The 18,645-nt window shown below is 45.4% G+C and overlaps 1 long non-coding RNA gene across 2 annotated transcripts in view; it reads right to left on the bottom strand.

Moving 5' to 3' along the window:
• Positions 1-18,645, bottom strand: part of LOC108583674 — a 107,694-nt gene that overhangs the window by 85,483 nt on the left and 3,566 nt on the right. For both annotated transcript variants that reach the window (XR_001898498.3, XR_004180623.1), the window contains exon 2: positions 8,582-8,727. This is a non-coding gene — a long non-coding RNA (uncharacterized LOC108583674). The remainder of the gene's footprint in view (positions 1-8,581; positions 8,728-18,645) is intronic.

The following is an 18,645-nucleotide window of genomic DNA, read 5'->3' as shown; positions in this document are numbered from 1 at the left end:
CAATATGAAGGAAACCAGAGATACACCTGATGGTCTTCCACATTTTTGTCAAGTTGAGGTTCTTATTAAGAGCAGGTACTCTGCCCCAAAGGCTTTTCAAATGATACTATCTTGCAACCCATGAGCAAACACCCTCGAGACTCTCACTGTGTAAATACTACTGTGCTGAGAGCTGCAGTGAATACAAAAGAAAACAACTCAATTCCTCAAGTGTGTGCCGAAGGCCCCCGTGTGGTTGAGGAGGCAAGATACACACAATCAGGAAAAGCAGCAGCTAGCACAGGCAGCTTGCGATGAGGGCCAAATGAGTTTTCCCAGCCTCAGATTTCAAGGAACATGAACGAGAGGAAGGCAGGCAAGCTTAAGGCCGGGTGGGGCAATCAGTGTAGCTGGCGTCAAGGGCTCTGGCGAGGCCTCCCTTCCCCAAACTGCCTCGGTCCCCAACCATGTCTTGACCTCCCAGAGTTTGTTAGGGAAGATGGGACCTTATGGGATGAGAGACAGCCCATGGGAGCTGGGAAACCGAGCCGAATACCTGATATTCCTGATCCTCCAATTTTCTACACTTAGTCTCATTTCCTGGCAGCTCCTCCAGCTGCTGAATTGTATGTGTATGTGTGAGCCGTATTTTAAATTAAGCAGTGAGTTCTTTCAGCTCATCATAAACATGCTAAAAAGCTTCAGCCACGGCCTGAGCCCACCCCCGCTCTTTATACACACAGGCAGCAGCTGGGGCCACTCGACCCCACACTCTAATGTGCATTGCCTATGACTCACCAACAAAAACGACTGTATGTTTCAGTCTCCCTGGGTAGCTGATTCCTAGTTGTGGTGGGAAATCTCAGTCCGATTTGGAAGGCAAAGGGCCTCAGCCCCGCCCTACCGACTGTGAATTCTACAACATATGGAGCGCCTACCTTGTGCAAGGCATTGTGGGTAAGTCCATTCATCTCTCTGGGCTTTCCATTTCCTCAGCTTCAAAATGCATGTACTAATCCTGCTGGCTTTACCTCCCTCCCAGGGCTGTGTATCTTAGCCACACTGGTCTTTCCATTTCTGGAGCATTCTCAAAGTCTTTTCCTGCCCCAGGGCCTTTGCATGTGCTCCTGCCTGGACTGCCCTTCCTCTTGCTTTTGGCATGGGAGGCTCCTTCCTAACCTTTCAGTCTCAGCTTAATGTTACCTCCTGAGATGAGCCTTCTCTGACCACCCGCAGTTAGATGCCTCCTGTTCCTCCCTTACATGTATTTTATTAGCAATGCTTCCTTAACCCCACTTACTGCTCTGGGTAATTATGTCTATTTATATTTGTCTTTTTATGGTATGTCTCTCTCACTGGAATGTAAGCTCCAAGAGGACAGGGACCTTGTCTGTGTCACTCAGCAATGTGTCCCTCTCCTCTAGAGTGGTGCTTGGCACATAGTAGGCTGACATAAGCAAAACCATCTGGAAAATATTTTCTTCCTGAGGTTCTTGCCAGACATATGGTTGCTGAGGGAAAAATTATGGCAGAACTGTGTCATTCCATAGGAAAAAAATCAGGCTAAAAGGGAAGAGTTTGTTGAAAACAGTTCTGTTTTAGAAACCAGTCCTTTGAGTCTCATCGCCAGACACAGTCTTATGAAATTAAACAAAGAAATAAAAAGCATAAAAGCTAAGTTTTTATTGGGTATTTACTATGTGCCAGGAACTGTTCTAAGTGTTCTACACAGATTATCTCATTTAATCCTCATAATAACCCAATGACGTCATCTCTATTATTAGCTCCATTTAACAGATGAAGGAATTGAGGCTCTGGGATGTTAAGTAAAGTGCCCAAGGTCACACAGCTAGCAAGAGGCAGGACCAAAAGTTGAACCCAAGGCAGTCTGAGTCCAAGTCCACAAACTAAATCATCTCACCTGCAGCCCCTACTTCATGTTACCCTACACCTCCCACGCCACCCCCAGGCACCATTCTACTACAGCACTGGCCACATTGCAGAACAGGGGTTTGTTTACTTGTCTGTCCTTCCTATGAGGAGATTCTCAAGTGCAGAGACTGGATCTTCTCCATTTTTGCTTCCCCTGTGCCTGGAAGAGAGCTTGTTCTGGAATAGCTACCAAGGAATATTCGTTGAATGAGCAAATTAGTGAGGGAGTAAGTGGATCCATATTCCTCAATAATTTTCAGGCTTCAGGCTTATGGACTCATGTGTATTTCCCTGGTCAAGCATAACACTGGGCACAAGGGTATTCTGGTGCAAGAGGTCCCTCTCACCACAGGGTACAAGGAGGACTAGCTCTGACTGGGAAAACCAAAGCAGTGTTCCACGGAGCAAGGCGCTTGATCCCAAAGGTTTCATTTTGTCATCAGTCTAAAAAGTAGCTGGACCTGTTTAGGACTTAAACAAACTTTCAGTGTTCCAAGCCCATCTCAAATCCTTTGCAGAATGAGGCAGGGTGTGGGGAGGTGGTGGTGGGGCAGTTATAAATAAACAAATACCCACAAACCGGCTGGTTTTTTAAACAGAATTTGCTTCAGTCATTGCTGCACCACATTTTCCCAACTGGCCTCCGTCGTGAGAACAAGTGGGAACTTTCATACTGAATGGCTTTATTTTTATTCCGACCAGATGAATGGCAGGAGTTTTGGCTCGGGAAGCAGGTTTCCGATCCTCAGCACACAGTTTGCTGCCCTACTGTGCCCCGTCCATCACACACAGCGCCCTGCACAACATACCCAGTCATTGCATCTGCTGCCTCAGCCCTTGAAAATAATTGGGTCATTGTTTTATTACACCAGCAAGAGAGCTGCAAGCCTGTTAGGATTATGTCATTGATATTTGCGTGAAAAGGCAATCATGATATGCTGGTCATTTAACACAGCTGGGAATGCAATTGTGTTGTCATTGTTTAAGGTTCTCATCCAGCCCCTCTGACTTTGTTGCACAGCCCAGCCAGTGTAAATGGATCGCTCTGATGTATGTCACCTTTAAAATGCTTTCTAGCCCTTCAAGGGACCAAGCAGGATTTAACTCTTTTCATGCACTTGGACTTTGCTGCTTGTAGGCACAGCAGTCTGAAGGTGAGAGATGCTTGCTTTTCATGCGTGTGGGAGTTGTGCACCCTAGTGGCAGGATGCTGCAATACAGTGTCATTTGTTCACTAACTGCTGATCAGAGCCAAGGACAATTTTGGCTCAAGAACAAATGAGACCTAATGTCTGTGAGGGAAGACTATGTAGATAAGCCACGGGTCAGAGTTGTGTTGCGACTTGTGTTGTGTGCTAGTTTCAGTGGGACTTGTGCTTTCATTGCAATTGTCACTATGCTCAAGCAGGGGTCTCTGCTAAGTAAATTCAAGCATATTTGCATTTATCGACAGGTATTACTGATGGCAGAAAATCTTATTTCCACATAAGGCAATGAGTAACATTGATTATAGAAGTGTAAACAAAGCTCAAATTCATGCGCCATTGCAACTCATCGATCCTCTTCTACTGGCACACTAGCCTGAGTTTTATGGCATATGGCCATTAAAGTATTGTTCAGAGGAATCTGTTGCAGACACCTGTTCATCCCTCTTCTGGTCCCGGTCCTTGCCAAACCAGCTCTGTGCCTTTGCCAACCACCTTGAGGTATGACAGGAAAAGTTGACTCAATAAGGCAGTCAGCTGAAGGGATGGAGCGGCTTAGATGCAAATCACCAAATCCCAGTGGCCATGGCTATAAGGAACACAGATTCCTGAAGTTTTCTTGGCAACTAGCTCCAACTGCTTTGCCTTCTTGGTGCTTTGGTATTTGTGTTGTTCTAAGTTCCCAGTTTTGATCTGTTTTTGCCTTATGGCTGCAGCTTCCCTTTCTGGAAAATGGGGCTCTTGCTGGGATCAAATGAGAGAACACACCCAGACTTGGCATAGTGCCTGGCACAGAGTAAGTGCTCAACAAATCGTACCTGTCATCTCTTTTTCCCTGTCCAGGTTTCTTCTGGTTCTGTTCTCTGTACCTCCAGTATTGGCCCAGAACCAGGACGTCTTCCCTCCCCTGACTGGCAAGTCAGATTACCTGGCCCTCAGACAAGCTGGGCTCCCTTTTTTGGCAGCCTTTTGTTGTCCTTACCTGTTGCCATGTGCCACTCACTGTAACCACAGGCAGACCTCTGCCAGTTGCTGACATTAACCTATTGAATCCTGGCAGAGAAGAATGAGTTTGCAGATTGGAATTTGCACGTCTGGGCCAGATACGAGACCAGGAGGCAAGGCCATATTTGCCTGTCCTCCCCACTTGTGAGCAAATCACCCACATTCTGGTTAAAACCAGATGTTTCACACCCATGACTGCAATGCCACACATCAAACAGTTGCTCACAAAGAACACAAAGTGGTTTTCACCTCAGAAATGTAACCTGCTGGTCACTTCTCCAATCTCCTAGCAGCAACTACCATGCCTGGGTATTTTCCCCTTAAAAATGACAACCGTGTTGGGTCTCTTGTAGGGACTTTAATTTGGAAGCCCTGGGAGAACTTATATGCTCTTTCCAAGAGGGTCTCTGATGGCTTTAATTCACATGGAGTTAATATATTGGAAAAGATAAGAGATCTTCCCCAAACTCACTTGCTCCTTGAAAATGCTATTCAGTTGCCTTGGCGAACAGCCAATCCAAACATTAAAAAAGAGGTAGAGAATGCAGGAATCCTAAATGCTATTCTCAGTGCATGTCCAAACAAGAACTGGGGGCTGAGGGGCAAAGAACAGAAAGAGGAGAAAAGACAGCTTTTGTAGCCTAGGCCATGAGTTGATCCCACCCCATCATGTCCTGTACCCTCCACGCTCATAAAGAAGAAAGAGGAGGCTGGGCACGGTGTCTCATGCCTGTAATCCCAGCACTTTGGGTGGCCAAGGCAGGCGGATCACCTGAGGTCAGGTGTTGGAGACCAGCCTGGCCAACATGGCGAAACCCTGACCCTACTAAAAATACAAAAATTAGCTGGGCGTGGTAGCACATGCCTGTAATCCCAGCTCCTTGGGAGGCGGAAGCAGGGGAATTGCTTGAACCTGGGGAGGCAGAGGTTGCAGTGAGCTGAGATTGTGCCATTGCACTCCAGCATAGGCAACAGAGTGAGACTTGGTCTCAAAAACAAACAAACAAAAAAAAAAACAAAAAACAAAAAACAAAAAAAAAACCCAAAAAACAAAAAACAGAAAAAGAAAGAGGAAGAAGACAAAGACAATGACGAAGATGAAGACGAAGATGAAGACGAAGGAAGAAGAAGAAGAAGAAGAAGAAGGAGGAGGAGGAGGAGAGGAGAAGACAAGAGAAGAGAAGAGAGAAGGGAGAAGGGAGAAGAGAGGAGAAGGAGAAGATGTGGTGGCATCATGACTTTTCTGCTAGGGTTAATTGCTCAGCCTGAGAGGCTCTCCAGGCTGGCAGGCCACACTAGAGCCAAGAGTGAAGGGTCCATTCAGTAAGGTCACTGCCATAATCAGTTCTCAACCACTTTAACTCAGTTTTTCTGTTGCTGCTTTGTTGGTTAGTGGTGTGTTTGTTTCTACCCATTTGGGAGAAGGGTAGGAAAGGAACTAAGCTGATCAACTATTCCACATGTGTCAGGCCCTGTATTTGTCTTTTCAAACACTTATTCACACTCTGAGGGACTCACTCAGGTCCAGCAACTGTGTGGCTGTGAAACAGGAGTTTCTCTCTATGCATTCACTGGGAATGGTTTGTACTGATCATGCTATTTTTCCAGTGCTTTCAATGTTAGATGTTGCATGGTAAGAAACAGGTGGTTAAGTATTGAGACAGTTCTTATTTGGAATTGTCTCTTCCTCCTTCTCCTCTCAGGCAGATGCTAAAGGATGTCTGTAGTTTTTTTTTTTTTTTTTTTTTTATGGCATTTTGCTAAAGATACACTTTCATTAATTCATCAAATAGCTTTTTTGAGACATTATTATGAGTGAGGTGTTGTGCTATGACATGCTTTATATACCATATCTTATTTCATCCTCACCACAAAGCTGTGAGGTAGGTACTATCATTATCTTAATTTTACAGTCAAGAGACTGAGGCTCAGGAAACATAATGCAAAGTCACACTCAGTTAATAAGTTGAAAGCTAGGATTCAAACCCAGGTTTATCTGACTCACTTACACTATACTTCCTCCACATAGCACACTGTGGGCCTGTCACAGCTCTTGAGGACAAAATTCATTCTTAGAAAAGTTTCCTTACTCCACTTTTTGTTGATAGTTACTACTGCTGCTGTCGCTGCTGCTACTACTATTACTACTACTGCTACTGTTTCTCCTCCTCTATTTATCCAGAACTGCATTTTTCCAGCACTCCTAGGTTCTTTGAACCCAGCTACCAGTTATAGAATTTAAACCCAGGCCTGCATGAGTCCATTGCACCCATTCTGCTTTTCTGCACTGCTTGTAATGTAACACAGGAGGTATGGGACATCCATAAGTCAGGTAGGTAATTGACTGCAAGCTTAACATTCACTCACCAATCATTTATTGAGCACATATTTGATGAGCAGCCTATGGATCCTGCCCTGGAGTTGTTCATAAGAACTTCCAGGCAGACAACTATGGGATGAATACATTTGAATTTATTAAATCTACATGCAAAAAACCATGCATGTAATTATAAATAGTATATCAGAATATGTGTAAATGGGGTTCTGTAAAAGGTTTGAAAGAGGCAGGCCTGGTTTAGTAGTGAGAACAAGGAGCAACAAGGCTCTGCCACCAAATAACAACATGAGTGTTGTCCCCTTAATCTCTCTGGGCTTCTGTTTCCAGATCAAGGACCTCAAAATAATAGTCATAGTCACCATTTATTGAGTACTTGACTGTTAACCAGGCAGTATGCTAGGTGGTTTTCATTTAGTCTTGACAACCAGTATTGTCACTTTCTCTTTTCTACAGCTGAGGCTCAGAGACATTAGGTAATGTCTAGGTCACACAGCTCTTCAGTGACCAGTTGTTTCTATGTCAGAATCCTCTTATAATCACTGAGTTGTATCACCTCCCTTGCCTCCTGACCCAACTCCCAAGTCAAGTTTTCTCTACTATGTCACCTGAAAATTAAAATTAAAGTCAAGGATAATCTTGTTCAACTGAGCCAAGAGGATAAACATTAGAAATAGCAATTAGTAGGTAGAAATGTTGCCAGGAAGAGCTATACAAAAGCATAGAAAGGCAACCAAGGGAGTTAATGATGGGGGTGTGGCAGGGGTTGCATGTTGATGGGTAATTGAATCCTGGCCAGCTCTTACCTTCTTCCTTCACCTTCCCACTCCGCGATTTCTCAGGCTTCTCTAGAGAGCACAACCCACCTAAAGACAGCCTGTGCTGCCACAGGAGGGCACCAGGCCAGGAATGGCAGGCCTAGGGCAGTGGGGCTCTGGGCTGGGAACCATAAACAACCACTTTAATGAAAACCAGCTTTGGCCAAAAGCCTTGTCATTTCTTAAGAGGTTCTGTGCTTCTTCTAATGACCTAGTTACTTGAGAAAGGCCTAGCCTAACATATACAACAACAACAACAGTTGCCCTATAATGAGTACTTACTATGGGCCAGGGCCTGTGCTAAACACTCACTAATTCATTTAATCCTCACACAGCCCTACAGGAGCAAGTACTATTATTTCCCTCACATTACAGAGCAGGCATCAGGCTGAGAGAAGCTAAGTCATTTGCTCAAGATCATATAGCTGGTTGGAGCTGGAATTTGAAGCCTGAAGCATCTAGGTCCAGGGCCTGAGCTCTTTAATTCCTATATTTAATGAATGTCTGTCGAAGGAATAAACAGATGAATGGACAAATGTATTCATTTCACTTCACTTTAACAAACATTTATTGATTGCTCTGTGTCAGTTCCTGTGCTAGGCATTGAGGAATTACAAGTTTAGCACGCGTGCACACACACACACACACACACACACACACACACACACACACCCTGCGTGGCCCTTGCCCTCCAGGGGTTTACAAAAGCATTCTGTATTGTGGCTTGATTTCTTCTGGAGAGAAGTAATTTGAATGTCTCGAACAGCAGTTTTTAATGATGCTATTAAATTTAACCTAAAGCGGGGGTTGTGCACCGGTGAGCAAAGTGTTTCAAATGAGAATGTGTCTTTGATTAATCATTGATTCAGCCAGAGAATAGTTACTACCAGAAATGGAGCTGCAACTCCTATTATATTAGCTAACTCTTCCTCCATCTATCATGTCTCTATCTTGTCGAACCCTCCCACGATACAAAAGTTATCTGTACCCTAATGGACAATTATCCCATCCATCATTCCTGCTGGTCTTGTTGATTGCTGGTAGTCTACTTGCCCACGGAGGAGACTTACAAATAGTCACGACCAATGATGCACTGGAAAACTGCTCATTTATAGACATTTTAAATCTATGTAGAATGAATTATTTTTCAGGCTGTCCTTAAGCTGCATTTGCTTTGTTGGTTATGTAAAAGGAGATATGAATTCCTTACCTATGTGTGAGACATGGCGTCTGAATATTTTTAAATTCCTCTAGGCAGCAGCCCTATACATATTTGTTAAAATGACGAAAGAATAAAGTAAACATACCTAGAGTAATTCCAGAGGAGCAGGCTTCATACCTGGAGCTTGGGTGAGTGGCCATCATGTCAGTGTAGTCACCGTCTTCCTCTTCCTTTCTAAGTACTTTGAGGAGAATCCCAAGTTGATTACGGTCAAGGCGAGGACTCCTGGTGCTGAAAATAGGGATTGAGTGGACAATGAGAGATGCCTGTTGAATTCCCTGGGACTATTGCTGAGATTTGAGGGCAGAAATGCCCCCCTCTCCCATGTCCTACCCTAAGCCTGATAACACATTTTACTTTTTGTTACAGTAACTACCATGCCTAGTAAAATTGGAGTCACTGGTTGCCCAAGGCAAAAACCCAAGAGTTGTAGTTCACTCATCTTTATTTCTCACCTCTACATTCAGTCAGTCACTAAGCCCTGCTAAGTGTATTTCCTAAGCATTGCTTGAATGTCACCCATTTTCACCATTCCTACTGCCAGGGCTTTAGGTCAGGACTCCTCCCACCTCCAGACATCTCTTGCCTTGATTCCTACAATACCTTAATATTTTCTCACCTTCTCTCCTTTCTCCTCTGTGACCATTCTCCTCAAAGTGACCTGAGTGATCTTTCAAACATGCAAATCAAATAATTTCACACCTCCACCCCCTCCACTTAACACTTGCAAATAGCCTCACAACACCTGAGACTTGAGGCTCTCAAAATGTGGGTCCTGGGGCCAGCAACGCCAGCATCTCTGGCAACTTGTTAGAGTACGTACTCATTAGAGTACCTACTGAATCAGAAACTCTGAGTGCTCACCCACTCTGTGTTTAACAGCCCACCAGGTGATTCTGATGACCACTCAAATTTGAGAACTGGCCCCCTAGAGCCATGGTTCTCAATCCTGGCTGCACATTCAAATAAATGGAGGGAGCTTTTAAAAGTTCTAATGCCTCTCCTGCAGACTAATTAAATCATTTTCTAGGGGTGGGATCCAGTCATAAGTATTTTTTAAAAGTTCCCCAGGTGCTTCTTATATAGAGTCAAGGCTGAGAACTATTGCTCTATAGGATGAAGTCCAAACTCTTTAGCTTGGCATTTAAGGCCTATCTCTTTGGTCATAACCACCCCCGCTCCCATGCTCTCGCTTGTTCATTCTAGAATTGAATCACAGGGAGTCATTTACAATTCTCTTAGAGCCACACACGGTCTCTTACCTCTGTGCATTTGCACACATAACTCCCACTGCTGTGCCCATCCCTTCCTCCCTCCCTTCACCCAGCTAACACCATCTCATCTACAACACATAACTCAGAAGACACCTCAAAGGAACAGTTTTCCCTGCCCATCCAGTCCGGGTTAGATGCCCCTCCTCTGTACTCCCACAGTGTCCCCATCATAGCAATGGACACATTCTCTTGTTTTTCTCTGGTTAGTTGTCTGCTTTCTCTACCAGTCTGAGAGCTAGGATCCCCAGCATGGCACACAGTAGATGTTCCATTATTCTGTATGTCCTGTTCCCTCTTTTTGGAATGACCTTCTGTGCCTTGTCTGTGGCCTTCAGGATGCAGCTCAGATATCACTTCTTGGGAGTCTCAGAATTCTCTGTCTGGACCCTTTCTCTAGGCTCCCACAACAATCTAAATGTAATCTGATCCTAGCCCTTAGCACACGGGGCTATCAGGCTACCATAGTCTGTTTACTTATCTGCCTCCCTCACTGAACTGTAAGTAACTTGAGGTTAGGGATAGTGCCTTGTACATTCCTGTATCCCAGCTCCTAGCCCAATGACTAACACATTATAGGTGCTCAGTAGCCATAACCATCTGCAGAATGAACAACTGAATCAATGATGACCTTTTCCTCTTCTCCATATCTTCAGCCACTATTTCTGTCCAGGCCCCCGTTGCTTTATTGCAATAGCGTTCTGACTATTTCCCATCTCTCCTTTCTCTGATGCCATCTGAACACTCCCTGCTCTCCAAGATGTGGCTTTCTAAAACTATAGTCACCCTATCCCTCCCCTGCTCAAACACTTTCAGTCATTCCTCATTGTCTGCAGGGCAAATATCAAAGTGGAATTCCAGATCCTTCCTTCCCCAGAGTGGTCTGCCTTCCCAACCATACCTCCCCCCGATTCCCCTATGGAAGACCAGCCATATCATCTGTGGGTCCTGGTGAAAAATGAAAATGTGGAACCCTGTGTTAAAAATAATCAAGGATTTCAAGATAGCGGCAAAGCAGAGCATTAAACCAAGCGTGGGGCACTTCTGAGTGCAGGGTCCTATGCGACGGCACAGGTCTGCCCCTATATATATCCAGCACACTGGCCAAATGCACTTGCTCCTCCTTCAACTGCTCTGTAGGTTCACTTTCTCCATGGCTTTTGTCAGGCTGTTCCATCTCTTCTACCCCACTGGCCAATTCAAAGCTTGTCTTCCCTGTAGATCCACCCTGTTCTTCAAGAATTGCTCAAGTCTCGTCTCCTACTGTTCCAGACCACAGTAGTTTCTACCACACAGCCTGCTATTAATAATTATTTTTATATGTGTATAGTCTTGCTTCTCTACTGAATTTTAAGCTACTTGAGGGCAAGGACTCTATTTTGTTCATCTTTATGTTTTTTTGTTTTTGTTTTTATAGACTTAGCATAGCACTTTGTAATAATCTCACTTGTTGAGTGACTCAGGGAAGAAATAATACAACTCCAGTCATTGAATTTGCCAAAAAACAGTAGACACTGAAAACCTGATTTAAATCCCTCATTATTAGCTATGTAACATTGAAGGAGTCACCTCACTTCTCTGAGCCCTAACTTTGCCATCTATAAAAAGATGATACTTAGAGGAAAAAGTTTTTTGTTTTTTTTTTGTTTTTTTTTGACAGAGTCTCCCTCTGTTGCCCAGGCAGGAGTGCAGTGGCATGCGATCTTGGCTCACTGCAACCTCCGCCTCCTGGGTTCAAGTGATTCTCCTGCCTCAGCCTCCCAAGTAGCTGGGATTACCGGCACATGCCACCATGCCCAGCTAGTTTTGTATTGTTAGTAGAGATGGGGTTTCACCATGTTGGCCAGGCTGGTCTTGAACTCCTGACTTCAAGTGATCCACCCGCCTTGGCCTCCCAAAGTGCTGAGATTACAGGCATGAGCCATCACACCTGGCCAGAAAAGGTTAGTTTTTGTTAGTATCTTGTTCTTTGGTAATGTTTTCAAAATCTTCTTTTGTTTTTTAATACATGTAAAACTTATTTTATATTTTATATCACCTAATTGCAATACCTGAGGTCTTTGAAGACCTGATTCTGTTTTCATTGTTTCTGGCTTCATCATGTTCTTTGTAATTTTGGATTATGAGTTCATGTTCAATCTGACTTTATCCTTGGTAATCCTATGAAAACTGGGTTGTGGGCATGTTCTTCCAGGGAGTATTTGTGTTTGGTTCTTCCAGGTGCATCAGGGCACTATTAATCCAGGACTTCTTCCAGTGAATTGTTTAGTCCCAAAGGCAAGGGTCATGTCTTCTTTGTGTATATGACCCCAGGGCTTAACTCAAGGACTTGTAGATGCTCAACATATATTTGTTGATTGAGTGCATGAATGAATACTTGACCAGCTTCTCTTGAAGCCCAATAAGAACTGTGACCTCTGGTATTAAAGAACAGTAGGCACATCAGGAAAATAATAATTACTAGCATTTATTGAGCCACTATTATGTGTCAGATATCATTCTAAGTGCTTTGTGTGTATTAACTCATTTAATTCTCACTATGATGCTGTGAGGTAGGTTACTATTATTATCTTCACATTACAGAGGAGGCACCAGACTCAGACAGGCTGAATAACTTGGCCAAGGTCACATAGTGAGTGAATGGCAGAACACAGATATGAACCCAGGCACCCTAGAGACACATTTACTCACCACCCTGTATTGGAGAATCAACAGTAGTGACAGAAGCAATAGAGTGGAAATTTTCAGTACTGCCAAAACTACGGGAGCCATATAGGCCACACCAGGCATGAGAAGGAACTTGGCATGGTCTTGTGTTGTCAGTTAACCCTTGTATGTAGGGTTTTCATTTCCCAGCTAGAAAAGGAGTAGTTTGAAAGCAGGAACTATGAATTACAGCTCTTTGAATGCTCAACAGAGATTTGCTGAGTGAATAAATGACCATTTTGAAATTAAACACAGGAGTGCTTTGAATAAATTACTTTGCATCTTGCATGTCAAACTGAAATTGGTGAGACATCTTTCACCCTGTGTTAAAAACTAAAAATCCCTAGATGTGGTCATAACAGAGCTGGTTATAATGACACATTGCATTTGTACTAGTGTATAATACTCAAGACTCCCTGAGAAAAGGAATAAAGAAACTTGGATTTTGCCTTCATAGGCCCTGAGGCGGTCAGAAACCAAGGGCCACTGTGTTTGTAATCCATTCCTTTGGCTGCTCTTCAAATCTAGGAGGACCTGGAGGAAAGGGGGGCTTTATTTTCTATCTTTGCCAAGATCAGGAAATAATTTGTGAACTCTCAGTAAACATTCTGGGGGCCTTCCCTCTAACACTGCTTTGGTGAAATAATATCTCCAGTTTTCACCAATCTTGGTTCAATATTTACTTGGGGGTTTGCAGTGATCATGGGGACAGGGCTCCAACATGAAGTGAAGGTTCATGAGAAGGAAAATGAGGGGAAGGCTGTGTGTGTGTGTGTGTGTGTGTGTGTGTGTGTGTGTGTGTGTGTGCTGGCTGAGGGATGAAGGTGGGAGGAATACCAGGATTCTGAAGCAATGAGAGCGGGATTGGGAGAGAGAGTGCATGTTGAAGAAGAAATAACTTCACCAGTTCACATGGGCTTCTTTTCAAGGGTTTTTCTTTATATAAACAATTTGCTTGGTTCCAATTAGAAGCCCACATTGGGCAGTTAGCTCCAATTTGGCAGTTCATTCTTAATTTGGCTTTCCTTATGGGTGGGAGGGAGGGCTGACAGTTAAAAGGTTGATGGGAAGAACTTTGGTGTCCTGGTGTAAAGACAGACCCTGGGATCAGAAGTTTGCCCTGATGACTTTGCCAGTGTGCTCATTGCCCCTGTCCTGCTGGTGGGGGGAGGGGGCATACAGCAGGCCCTTCTTTCTCATATGCCCTTGACAGACCAGGACTCACTGCTTGAAAACCCCAGGGGAAGTCATTGCTGAAGATTCTAATGTGGGGCACGTTAGGTTTGAGGAGCATGGGGAACATTTGGGCAGCTGGCAAGGTCTGGGCTACCAGGAGAGATTTGGGAGTTAAAAGCATATTAGGTGAGAGTTGACACTGTCCAAAGGGAGTATATAGAAAGAAAAGCAGAGGAAAGGGCTTGTGGAGTCATTACAGCCTGTGAGGTGGGAACAGGGTTTGGGAGTACTAAGGGTTTGGGGAGGGTTTGTGTGTTTATTCGCCCATTCATTTATTCAACATTTCTTGAGATTTATGCCAGATGCTGAGTTGAAGAGGAAGCTGGGGATTTAAGAGGGAGAAGAGTTAAGAGGGGATCCCTGGGTGGATCCAGATGAAGGAGAAGGGAGGGGCTAAGTGCCTAGGCTCCCTCTTGCCAGGAGAGCACATCTGTTAACACAAAGCTGCATCTGTATCTCAGCCAGCTCTCTTCCATTTCATCTCCTCCTCTCTACCCACACTCACAAGACGACGAGCCACATGGTGGCTTCCTACTCCCTTGTACCACTCTACCCCCCACCGGGTTCTTTCTAGGCACTTAGCTGTGGCATCAGCAGCACCCCTTCTGAGAGATCAGGCAATCCCCAAGGGTGAGCTGGAGAAGGCGCTGTCTGTCTGGCTGTAATTAGCCCCAGCTGCTGTTGCGAGGCAGCGTTGGGGGCCGTCAGGAGTGCAAATGCATGTGTATGAACCTGTGAGCGTGGCGCCTCATTGCTATCACTCTATTTTTCACTGTATTGTGCGCTGGCTGCAGCCTTGCTGCTCTGAAACCCCTCCTGTCCCTGAGGATCCCAAAAGACAGAGTGTTCCACAGGCAGCACCAGCTTGAATCACTAATGCTATTAAGCAGGAGGACAACAAATATAGGCCCCCATATGTCCTGGATATGCAAGTCCCTGCTCTCTCTTTCCCCACCCCCGCTTCCTGAATGTTTCCAAGTGAGTGAAGTCCCAGCACTTGAAATTAGCAACACCTCACTTCTGCACAGCCTTTTGGCAAAGAGCTTTCACAGCTGCCATGTCATGCATCCTCAGACGCTTCTAGGAGCAGCATTTTATAGGTGAGGACCCTGTGGTTCAGGGAGGTGGAGACATTTGCACAGGCTAACCCAGACAGTTAGTGGCAGACTTGTGTCCGGGAAGCAAGTCCTCGACCTCCTGGCCTGGTGGCCCATCCCCAGCAGAGCACTGCCAAGAGGGCTGCTCCCGGGTGGCTCCAGCTGCTGCTGTCTATGAGCTCGTGAGAACCTGTCAGCTGTGGCTCGAAGACCTGCCTCAGTGATTGCTGAAAACGCTGAGAGTGCTGAAAACCAGGACCCTCAAGCCGAGCCTGACCTCAGATAGTTTACTGAGTACTTGTTATGTGCCCACCACTGTGCTGGTGCTTATGGGAGACACAACAGGGGTATTGCATAGCCCTCGTCCTCAAAGAAGTGATAACTTGAATGGGGAGACAACTCTTAGATACCAAGTCCAAAGGCCATTCCAAGGACTTTTCTCTCTTCCACTAAGCAGTCTCTTGTCAGCGACAATGACACAGGGACCCCCTTCTGAATTCATCTCTCTTATCGCAGCCCTGGGGTAGAAGGGGATGTGAGGATGACTAGGAAGGGTAATGAGGAAGGGCAGGGAGACGGGGGAAGAAAGGGAAAAACTGGAGCTCCTAATAAACACCAGGCACATTGTGAAGTTTATATGTTATACATAGATCATTTGTATTATGTGTATCACATATGTACGTGAACATACACACACAAACACATACACAATCACTTTCCAGGGATTGACTCATCTATTTTGCTCATTCTCAATCACGAAAAGAGCTTAGGACAGTGACACTTAGAAAGCACTGAATGAGTGTTAACTAGCCTTTCTTCTTATCATCATCATTTTCATTGTCATTATCGGCATATTATATGAATTATCTCATTTCTTTCTTCTAACTACAGGGCGTAGCAACTATTCTTTTTATTTCCAGTTTACAAATGAGGAAACCAGTACCTTATTTTATCCAAGCTTGTGGGTACTGAGAACATAAAGAAGAATTCAAGATGGTTCTAGGCAAACTTTGGGGCTTTCCCTATCTAGTGGGAGGGACCAAGGCACACATAAGCCCTCATGGTCCAAGGGTGCTGTGGTAGAGGAACCTATCTGCGGAAGTTGAGGAAGGCTCCACAGATGAAGGAGGATTGAGCAGCATCTTGAGGGATGGCAGGTTATGTCAAGAGGAACAGTAGAGGCAGGGGAAGACATTCCAGGCAAAGCGAACAGTATTTACGTGACAGGGCCTAGTGCATGTTTCAAAGGGCAGGACAATTGTAGCTGGGTGCACCACTGGCAGCAGCAGGAGGGAAGTAGACGAGTGTTTGGGGTCAACTATTCAGAGCCCTGTTGGCCAAGTTGACGGTTTTGTTCTGTGAGCAAGAGGGAGCCACTGGAGCTTTTCATTAAGGTAGATTCGGGACAGTCCTTGCCGCACCAGGGTGTGGAAGGATTGGAGGGAAGAGAGGCCAGCTGCAGGCAGACCAATTGGGAGACCATCTCCAGGGTCTGGGCAAGAAGCGGAACAGGCTCTGAACCACGACTGTGGCAGTGAGAGCCGAGAGGAGGAGATGGCTCAAGGCACATGCCAATAGGTAGAAACCTCAGGGCTGGCTGTCATGGGGTCAAGGAGAGGGAAAAGGTGACAAGGATCCTGAGGTTCCAGCTTGGGTCTGTGGTGATACTGTCAACTGAGGCAGGGAACACAAGACTGTTAGTAGAGAGGGAGAGTGAGGGGAGACAGGTGACAAGGTCCGTTTGGACTTGTTTGGTTTGGGATGCTAGATAGTGGACATGTCCAGCAAGAAACTGGGAATCTTGGCTTTGAGCCAAGGTGAGACATGGGGGCTGGACGGCCACCACGGTCAAGGGGTATTAGTTGGCCTCATGGGACTGGACGGGGTTTCTCCTCTCCCATTTTACTCCTCCAAGGCAAGGGCTAGGGACAGAGCCAGGTGAACCCCAGTATTTAATGAGGGAGGTGTTGGGGGACACCAGCCCGGAGTGAGGAGATAGCCTTCTTTGGACCTTCCCAGAAACATCATCCCCTTCCCCTCATGATCATGGCCCTTGTTCCAGGGCTGCACTCACGCTAGTGATAGAAGGAAGGGAGGGATGGAGGGAGGGAGGTAGGGAGGAAGGGAGGAAAGAAGGGGAGGAAAGAGGGAGGGGGGAGGAGGAAGGAGGGAGGGAAGGGGGAAGAAGGGGTGGAAGAAGGAGGGAGGGAGGGAGGGAAGAAGGAAGGAGCTCTGTGCACAGAACTCATGCCCACACAGGTGCCATGAAGCAAAGACAGGACAGTCACTTCAGCTCTGGAGTTCTTTAGTGTGGGAGTGTCTTCTAACAAAACCTAATAAATTGACAGCTGTGGATTTGGGGCAGCAAGGACAAAGACCACAAGTCTACAGTGACCCCTGGAGCACTCAGTGCTACTGACTGCGTCTCCACTTTTGCAGAGCTGGGAGCACATTCATGACAGCATTTTTCAAGCTCCTGTCTGTGCAAACCACAGCCGGTCTCCTAGGAGTTCTAACACTTTAATTAGACCTAGCAGGTCCCAGAACAAAATCCCATAATCCCAAAATCTATAGCAACAAGTTAGGCATGAGAGTTTTAGTTACACTCTGGATGTAAGAGAACCCTAACTGCCACTTTCTTTCTGAGTCTCTGAATGACCCTTGACTAATCCCATTATCAGAATATTTATCCAGGATGGCCTTGGTCTCTGACACCTTGAGAACTTATACTGATTTCTCTGTTAAATCCCTGGAACCATACCAATAATAGTTCTGAACATTTTACACTCATCATCTCATTTATTCCTCACAAATATTATAAACCCTGTTTATATATATGTATAATATTTATAGTAACAAGAATAGCAGACATTTTGCTGAGGCGAGGCATGGTTCTAAACAGGTTACATGAAGTAATTCATAATTCCACACAAACAGTACTATGAGGTATTATTACCGTCTCCATTTTACAGGTGAAGAGCAAATCACAGAGAGATTGAGTAAGTTGTTCAAGGTCACACAGCCTATAAGAAGCTTAGACTGCCTGTGTGGCTCCACTGTGCTATTAACCAGTAACGTCGTCTATAGCCCCAACTAGCTCAAAATGGTTCTAAATGAAGAATCGCTGTGTGTTTTGCACCTCAGACTGCTAGCATCGCTGATTTAGGTCTGGAGTCTAGATAATTGAAACTACTCAGGGTCTTTGTGAAGTAGCTTAGGAGCTGCTGCTTGGACAAGACAGGGTCAGGACTTCGAAGGCATTTCCATGTGCTCCTGGAGAGTCAGGATGTAGGTTGGGGTTCATTATGGGACCCAGCTGTGTGACTTTCCTCCCCACCCCTTACCCCCATTCCCCAAGATAGAATGCACTGTTTCTTAAGGTGTGGCTTAAGGAGAGCTCTGTAAACATGCAGATTCTAGGGCTGAAGCACAAACCCACTCTGTATCTCTATAGAGGTAGCTGCCAGAATATGCATTTTAGTGAACTCTCAGGCTGAATTACTTTGAGAACCATCAAAGTCTACTTTGACAGGATATAGTCTTGTCTTCTGGTTCTAGAAGTACCATAAGCCTAACTAGAGGTGCTTCCCACTCCTCTTTCCTGCTGAGCAGAGAAGCAGGGAAGACTAGAACGCAGAGAACATGCTGAGGGCATGCCTGTACAGAAAGCTGAGCTGCTTGTCACCACATCCCTTGAAAGAGTGAACTCTGTATTCCCAGGAGAGGATGGGGAGGGACAGAGAGAGGAAGCTATGGAAAGCCTCTGGAAGCCTTAGTACCCTGGGGCCCAGACAAGGGAGTCCCCTGAGGGAGGTAGAGAGTGGGGCTATTGGAGGAGG

Source organism: Papio anubis, chromosome X (assembly GCF_008728515.1).
Source record: "Papio anubis isolate 15944 chromosome X, Panubis1.0, whole genome shotgun sequence".
NCBI classification, from domain to species: Eukaryota; Metazoa; Chordata; class Mammalia; order Primates; family Cercopithecidae; genus Papio; species Papio anubis.
Note: the sequence above shows the minus strand (reverse complement) of the source record. Positions and strands in the feature narration are given on the sequence as shown.